Source organism: Arachis ipaensis, chromosome B09 (assembly GCF_000816755.2).
Source record: "Arachis ipaensis cultivar K30076 chromosome B09, Araip1.1, whole genome shotgun sequence".
NCBI lineage: Eukaryota > Viridiplantae > Streptophyta > Magnoliopsida > Fabales > Fabaceae > Arachis > Arachis ipaensis.
Window position 1 is genome coordinate 61,799,390 of NC_029793.2, and position 8,122 is coordinate 61,807,511.

The following is an 8,122-nucleotide window of genomic DNA, read 5'->3' on the forward strand; positions in this document are numbered from 1 at the left end:
ATTAGGATTTAGGATTTCTCTTACTTTTAGGAGTGCTTCTCAATCCCAGGTTCAATGTTCTTTTACTTTATATTTATCTCTTACTTTTAGATAGTTTAATGCTTATATTAGTTATGTTGCCTATTTGGCTTACGCTACATTCATGTTATGATTTTCTTAATTAACATTATTTGAGGTATTTCAGATTTAAGATTGTTTTACTTTATTTATATTGATGCTTTTAATTTAATTTAGAATTTTCCCTCTTGGCTTTGGTTGAATCATCGGAGACACTTGAGTTATCAAACTCATTGTTGATTGAAAATTGGAATTCTTCAAGAATTAATTCGAGTTCCAATAACTCTAACTTTTCTCAAGGAAAGACTAGGATCTGAGGAATAAAAATTAATTCATCCACTTAACTTACCTTCATAGTTAGAGGTTAACAAAGTGGGAGAAAAATCTAATTTTCATCACAATTGATAAGGATAACCAGGATAGGACTTCCAGTTCTTATACCTTGCCAAGAGCTTTGTTATTTATTATTTTAACAAATTGTCATTTAAATCACTCGTTCCTTACTTCCAAAACCCCCAATTTATAAGACTCATAACCAATAATAAGAACACCTCCCTGCAATTCCTTGAGAAGACGACCCGAGGTTTGAATACTTCGGTTATCAATTTATTTAGGGGTTTGTTACTTGTGACAGCCAAAACGTTTGTATGAAAGGACTTTTGAAGGTTTAGAAACTATACTTGCAACGAGGATTTATCTGCAAATTTCTAGACCACACAAAAGTTCTCTCATCACGGACGCACAGACCTGTGCGGACGCACAGGTCCTGATTTCCATTATGCCCTGAGCATGGTGGTGCATGAAATTGTGATTACACTTTTCACAACTCCACACAACTAACCAGCAAGTGCACTAGGTCGTCCAAGTAATACCTTACGTGAGTAAGTGTCAAACCCACAGAGATTGTCGGCTTGAAGCAAGCTATGGTTATCTTGTAATTCTTAGTCAGGAGATTTAAATGAGATAATTGATTTTGTTTATGAAAAATAAATAACATGAAATAAATAGTACTTGTGATTCAATAATGAGAAACAGGCTGAGGTTCCGAAGATGCTCTGTCCTCTGAATCTCTGCTTTCCTACTGCCTTCTTCTCCAAGCACGCATGGTTTCCTTCAATGGAATGCTTTATGATCCTCTCGGATGAAAAATACCAGGTACGATCTCTGCACGGCTAATCAACTATCGGATTTCTCGTCTCGGATGAAAAATTCCATGTGCAGCTACCGCACGGCTAATCATTTGTCAGTTCCCACTAGTGTCGGAATAAGACCCTTGTCCTTTTGCACACTGTCACTATGCCCAACATTCGCGAGTTTGAAGCTCGTCACAGTCATCCCCATCCAGATCCTACTCGGAATACCACAGACAAGGTTTATACTTTCAAGATCCCAGGAATGCTGCCAATGATTCTAGCCTGTACCACGAAGGTTCTAACCTCCGGACTCGGTCCATGGATTAGAAACCCAAAAGATACGCACTCAAGCTGTCGCCTAATGACCACGTTGAGCTCAGATAGAACAGAGTGGTTGTCAGGCACGCGTTCATAGGGTTAAGGATAATGATGAGTGTCACGTATCATCATATTCTCCATATTGAAGTACGAGTGAGTATCTTAGAATATAATCAAGCGTAATTGAATAAAAAACAGTAGTAATTGCATTAATCCATTGAAACGCAGTAGAGCTCCTCACCCCCATCTATGGGGTTTAGAGACTCATGCCGTCAAGGGTACAATATGAAATGTAAAAATGTCATAAGTTGCAAAATGAATCTCTAAAAGTAGTTTTTATACTAGACTAGTAACTTAGGTTTACAGAAAATGAGTAACTAAGTGCAGATAGTGCAGAAATCCACTTCTGGGACCCACTTGGTGTGTGCTTGGGCTGAGCTTTCAAGCTTTCACGTTCTTATGCCCAAAGTTTGCGTTAAACGCCACCCTGAGTGCCAGAATGGGCGTTTAACGCCGAAAAAGGTGCCAGTTCTGGCGTTTTATGCGAGAAAGTTTTAGGCTGACTTTGGACGCCAGTTAGGGCCATCAAATCTCGGGCAAAGTATAAATTATTATATATTGCTGGAAAGCCCAGGATATCTACATTCCAACGCAATTAAGAGCGCACCAATTGGACTTCTGTAACTCGAGAAAATCCATTTCGAGTGCAGCAGGGTCAGAATCCAACAACATCTGCAATCCTTTTTTAGCCTCTAAATCAGATTTTTGCTCAGATCACTCAATTTCAGCTAGAAAATACTTAAAATTATAGAAAAACACACAAACTCATAGTAAAGTCTAGAAATTTAATTTTTGAATAAAAACTAATAAAAATATAATAAAAAGTAACTAAAACATACTAAAAACTATATAAAAACAATGCCAAAAATGTATAAATTATCCGCTCATGACATGGGCACAGACCTGTGCGGATGCACAGGTCCTGATTTTGACCCCTGTGCGTGGGCACAGAAGGTGTGCGTGGGCACAGGCTGAAATATTTTTCTCCTTTGTTTCTTCATGTTTTCTCCCTTTTTACATGCTTTCTTCCACTTTTACCAAATCATTCTTGCCACTAGGACCTAAAATCACTCAACAAAACATATCACGGTATCAAATGGAATAAAAGTGAGATTAAATTACTCAATTTAAGCACAAAAATGCATATTTTCACATTTAGGCTCAATTTAGGGATCAAACACAAAAGTATGCTATTTTGGTGAATAAGTGTGAGTTTATGTGATGAAATCCATCTAATTCAAGCTAAAACATATGGTCAAATATGGGCTCATCAATAAGTACAACAAGCCAAGCTCCAAATGCATGGGGTCAAAATGAAGAAAGCTTTGAGGCATACAATAATGAGCAGCAGCCTGAGCAAGTCCAATATATGCACAACACAAACTCTTCCCACAATTATTTCCATGGGGACAAATATAACTCCTCATGGAGGAACCATCCCAACTTGAGGTAGGGAGACAACCAGAACCGATGGGAGAGGAACTCCAATTCCAATAACTTCCACAACACAAGCATCCAGAACCATCACTCCACTAACAACAATCCATACAGAAAACCACAAAATGATGTCTCCACATCCACATTCTACCCACAAAATAACCCTCCAAATATCCCAACCAACTTCCATCAACAACAACCACACCCCATGGAAGTACAACCATGTTAAAGATTTATGACAGTTCGGAATTTCACACAAATAATTCCGTTGATAGTATAGTCCAAACTGACAATCGATCCTCAAATAAAATTTTAAAAGATTGGTTGTCACAAGTACAAACCCCAATGAAAATTAACCGAAGTATTTAAACCACGGGTCGTCTCACAAGGAATTACAACGAAGTGATCAATTATTGGCTATGAAAGATCAAGGGAGGTTTGATTTGTTAAAGGGTAAGAAAGTAAATGGCAAGAAAAGTAAAGCAAACAATCAAAGAAAGCAAATAATAAAGAGAGACATTCATGGCAAGGATTGGGGACCTAAGCTTTCTATCATAGTCATACAATAATTAACAAGAGCTAATCCTATTTCATCATCTCCAACATCAGAAGAAGGTACAATGTTATCTTCAACATAGGGAGAAAGTCAAATAGGACTAGTTAATCTCAATCCAAGACTCCTAATCATCTTCCTAATTGAATTAGCAAGAGATTAGAGTCAATGGAAACAATATTAACTAATCACTGTAGATCACTGGTGCACGAAATTGTGATTACACTTTTCACAACTCCGCACAACTAACTAGTAAGTGCACTAGGTCGTCCAAGTAATACCTTACGTGAGTAAGGGTCGATCCCACGGAGATTGTCGGCTTGAAGCAAGCTATGGTTATTTTGTAAATCTTAGTCAGAAGATTAATGATAAGAGTGATTGTATTTATGAAAATAAATAACATGAAAGAAATAGTACTTGTGATTCAGTAATGAGAAACAGGCTGAGGTTCCGGAGATGCTCTGTCATCTGAATCTCTGCTTTCCTACTGCCTTCTTCTCCAAACATGCATAGTTTCCTTCAATGGCAAGCTTTATGATCCTTGATGAGAGAACTTTTGCGTAGTCCAAAAATTTGCGGATAAACACTCGTTGCAAGTATAGTTTCTAAACCTTCAAAAGTCCTTTCATACAAACGGTTTGGTTGTCACAAGTAACAAACCCCTTTGAAATTGATAACCGAGTATTCAAATCTCGGGTCGTCTTCTCAAGGAATTGCAGGGAAGTATGTTCTTATTATTGGTTATGAAGATTGTAAATTGGGGTTTTGGAAGTAAGGAGGGAATATGTTATATGACAAGTAAAATAAAATAATAATAACTATAAAATAAACTTTTGGCAAGGTATGAGAAATTGGAAGTCTAGACTTAGTTATCCTTATCAATAATAATGAAAGTTGAATCTTAATTCCACTTAGTTGACCTTTACTAAAGCAAAGGAAAGTCAAGGGATAAATTGGTTTGATCTTCGAATCCTATTTATTTCCTAAGAAAAGATTGGGATTATTGAAGTTCAACTCAATTGGCAAGATAACAATTATTAATTATGCTGTTGAATTGGATAACTCATGAGTTACTGATTTCTTAACCAAAACCAAAAGGGGAAAAGTAAATCTACTGGAATAAGAATGCCTTCAGATGGGAAGCAATAATCATGTAAATAAAAGAAAGCAATATTAAACTAAAATATCTCAAATTGCATTAACAAAAGAACTTAAATCTGACATAGACATTCATAAATTTAATTAGAAAAATAAATAAAAGAACATTGAACCTGGATTGAGAGTCACTCTTAAAACTAAGAGAAGTCCTAAATCCTAATCCTAAGAGAGAGGAGAGAACCTCTCTCTCTAAAAACTACATCTACTCCTAAAATTGTGTATGTGAAAGCTTTCTCATGAATGGATGCATTTCCTCACTTTATAGCCTCTAATCTATGTTTTCTGGGCCGCAAAGTGGGTCAGAAACAGCCCAGAATTTGCTGGTTGCGAATTCTGCCACGCTGATTTTTTGTCACTACGATGCATCCGCATGGAGTACGCGGTCGCGTTGCCTAGCGTCAGGGCAACTATGACATATTATATATCAAATCGAAGCCCCAGACATTAGCTTTCCAACGCAACTGGAACCGCATCGTTTGGACCTCTGTAGCTAAAGTTATAGCCGTTTGAGTGCGAAGAGGTCAGGCTGGACAGCTTAGCAATTTCTCCAACTTCTTGTATTCCTTCCACTTTTGCATGCTTCCTTTCCATTCTCTGAGCCATTCCTGCCGTGTAATCTCTGAAAACACTTAACACACATATCAAGGCATCTAATGGTAATAAGAGAGGATTAATATTAGCAATTATAAGTCCAAAGAAACATGTTTTCAATTAAAGCACATAATTAGGAAGGCAAATGTAAAACCATGCAAATAGTATGAATAAGTGGGTAAAGAGTAGATAAAAACCACTCAATTGAGAACAAGATAAACCATAAAATAGTGGTTTATCAACCCTCTCGGATGAAAACTACTAGGTACAATCTCTGCATGGCTAATCAACTATCGGATTTCTCGTCTCGGATGAAAAATACCATGTACAGCTATCGCACGGCTAATCATCTGTCGGTTCTCACTAGCATCGGAATAGGACCCTTGTCTTTTTGCACACTGTCACTGCGCCCAACATTCGTGAGTTTGAAGCTCGTCACAGTCATCCCTTCCCAGATCCTACTCAAAATACCACAGGCAAGGTTTAGACTTTCTGGATCCCAGGAATGCTGCCAATTGGTTCTAGCCTATACCACGAAGGTTCTAACCTCCGGACTCGGTCCGTAGATTAGAAACCCAAGAGATACACACTCAAGCTGTCGCCCAATGACTACATTGAGCTCAGATAGAACGGGAGTGGTTGTCAGGCACGCGTTCATAGGTTGAGGAAAATGATGAGTGTCACGGATCATCATATTCTCTATATTGAAGTACGAGTGAGTATCTTAGAATAGAATCAAGTGTGATTGAATAAAAAACAGTAGTAATTGCATTAATCCATTGAAATATAGCAGAGCTCCTCACCCTTAGGTTTAGAGACTCATGCCGTAGAAGATACAATATGTAGTGTAAAATGTCATAAGTTACAAAATGAATCTCTAAAAGTAGTTTTTATACTAGACTAGAAACTTAGTTTTACAGAAAATGAGTAACTAAGTGCAGATATCCACTTTCAGGACCCACTTGGTGAGTGTTTGCACTGAACTCTCAAGCTTTCACGTGAATATGCCTCAAGTTGGAGTTAAACGCCAACCTGGGTGCCAGAATGGGTGTAAAACGCCAAGAAATGTGCCAATTCTGGCGTTTTACGCCAGAAAGTTTTTGGCTAGCTTTTAACACCAGTTTGGGCCATCAAATCTCGAGCAAAGTATGGACTATAAGTATCTACTTTACAACTTAATTAAGAGCGCTCCAATTGGGTTTCCGTAGCTCCATAAAATCCACTTCGAGTGCAGGAGGGTCAGAATCCAATAGCATCTGCAGTCCTTTCTCATTCTCTGAATCAGAGTTTTGCTCAGGTCCCTCAATTTTAGCCAGAAAATACCTAAAAATTACAAAAAAACAAACAAACTCATAGTAAAGTCTAGAAATGTGATTTTTGAATAAAAACTAATAAAAATATAATAAAAAGTAACAAAAATATACTAAAAACTATGTAAAAATAATGCCAAAAAGGGTATAAATTATCCGCTCATCACAACACCAAACTTAAATTGTTGCTTGTCCCCAAGAAACTAAAATAAAAATAGGATCAAAAGAAGAGAAAATACAATAAATTTCAAATATAAATGAAGCTCAATTCCAATTTAGATGAGCGGGACTAGTAGCTTTTAGCTTCTTAACAGTTTTGGCATCTCACTTATCTTTTGAAGTTCAGAATGATTGGCATCCATAGGAACTCAGAATTCAGATAGTGTTATTGATTTTCCTATTTCAGTATGTTGATTCTTAAACACAGCTACTTTATGAGTCTTGGCCGTGACCCTAAGTATTTTGTTTTCCAGTATTACTACTGGATACATAAATGCCACAGACACATAACTGGGTGAACCTTTTCAGATTGTGACTCAGCTTTGCTAGAGTCCCCAGTTAGAGGTGCCCAGAGGTCTTAAGCACACTCTTTTTGCTTCAGACCACGACTTTAACTGCTCAGCCTCAAGCTTTTCACTTGACACCTTCACGCCACAAGCACATGGTTAGGGACAGCTTGGTTTAGCCGCTTAGGCCAGGATTTTATTCCTTTGGACCCTCTTATCAATTAATTCTCAAAGCCTTGGATCCTTTTTACCCTTGCCTTTTGGTTTAAAGGGCTATTGGCTTTTTCTGCTTACTTTTTCTTTTTCTTTCTCTTTCTTTATTTTTTTTTGCCATTTTTTTTCGCAAGCTTTGTGTTCTTCATTGCTTTTTCTTACTTCAAGAATCAATTTTATGATTTTTCAGATTATCAATAACATTTTTCCTTTTTCTTTATTCTTTCAAGAGCCAACAATTTTAACATTCATAATCTTCATTATCAAAATATACACTGTTCAAGCATTCATTCAGAAAACAAAAAGTATTGCCACCACATCAAAATAATTAGATTATTTTCAAGATAGAATTCAAAACTCATGTACTTCTCTTTTTCAGAAAAACATTTTTTATTCAAGAAAGGTGAAGGATTCATGGACATTCATAGCTTTAAGACATAGACACTAGACACTAATGATCATGTATTGAAGACACAAACATAGACAAAACATAAAGCATAGAAACGAAAACAAAAAAGAAAAATAAACAAGGAGATCAAAGAATAGGTCCACCTTAGTGATGGTGGCTTCTTCTTTCTCTTGAAGAACCAATGGAGTTCTTGAGCTCCTCTATATCTCTTCCTTGCCTTTGTTGCTCTTCCTTCATGGCTCTTTTTGAGGTTCATGAGTAGGCTCTCTTGTTTGCTCCATTCTCTTTCTAGTGATGGGCTTTTGAGATGAATCTCTCCATCTCCCATGACTCGGAGTTGGAAGCAACTGCCTTCCCTTTCCTCTTCCTAGAGGTTT